The 1,133-nt window shown below is 46.0% G+C and overlaps 1 pseudogene; it reads left to right on the forward strand.

The window, feature by feature from the left end:
• The first annotated feature begins 281 nt into the window (after positions 1-281).
• On the forward strand, positions 282-817 carry LOC100682845 (annotated as a pseudogene).
• The last annotated feature ends 316 nt before the right edge of the window (positions 818-1,133 follow it).

Genomic DNA, 1,133 nt, shown 5'->3' on the forward strand with positions numbered 1-1,133 from the left:
GGGTAACAGAACACCGTACAGGGTTGTTGAACAAATGAGCTAACAGGTAAGTACTTAGAGGAGTTCATGACCCAAAGTAAATATTATGAAGTATTTGTTGCTATTTTTTACTTTAAGAATTATTGTTGTAGCAGCCCAAATGAGAGAGAGTGGGGACTGAGAATATCTTTACTAGAGAGCATGAAGAGGCTCATGAGAGATCTGCAGGAAAGTAGCCTGCAACATGAGGTGCTGCGAATGAGAGCCACCCAGTTGTCATTACCAGTTTGGTGGTCATTGCCATGCCCATGGCCAAGGGGAAGACCAGGAGACAGAAGTTTGGTTACAGTGTTAAATGGGAGCATCTGAACCGGAATGCTTGATGCAAAGCAGCTCCACTGATCGAGTGTTTCCACATCCGACATGCCTGGGACCATGGCAAATCCGTGCAGCAGAACCTGGCAGAGATGGGGTTGGCTATGGACCCCAACAAGGAGGTGCCCCTCTGTAAGACATAGGTGAGGCCATGCCAAGGAGGTGGACATGGAGGAGAGGCCTAAGATGCTTGTGCAGAAGCCCTATGTGCTAAGTGATCTAGAGGCAGAAGCCAGCCTCCCAGGAAAGAAAGGAAGCACTGTCTGGAGACCTCATTGTCTATGTGGGCTACATGGTGGAGAATCACGGGGAGGACCATAAGGCTATGGCCCGGGTTGAGAAAAATTACTATCAAGATACTCCAAAACAGATTCGGAATAAGATCAATGTTTATAAGCATTTTTACCTAGCAGAGCAGCAAGTCTTCATTGATTTTTTGCAGAATAAGATGGAGGTTGAGTGATTGGCTTATGTCTTCCCGAGGCTGAGGTCTCTCCTGGACCAGAGAAGCTGGAAGCCAGGGTTCAAGGCAAGTAGGGGCATGTGGCTAGATGAGGCTGGTCAAACCGCATGGAATCAAAAGGTTACACACATATGCACATGAACACACACACACACACACACACAACACACACACACTCCCTTTACTGGGGAAGGAACTGTCTCTAAGAAGCTTCCAACGGCCCTGAAAAAAGCCAGAACCTACTGTTTTCAGAATGAGTGGTTTGTTTATATATAGTCTGTACATAATAAAACAAGGCTATTTTACTTAAAAAAAA

This window comes from Canis lupus, chromosome 6 (genome assembly GCF_011100685.1).
Source record: "Canis lupus familiaris isolate Mischka breed German Shepherd chromosome 6, alternate assembly UU_Cfam_GSD_1.0, whole genome shotgun sequence".
NCBI classification, from domain to species: Eukaryota; Metazoa; Chordata; class Mammalia; order Carnivora; family Canidae; genus Canis; species Canis lupus.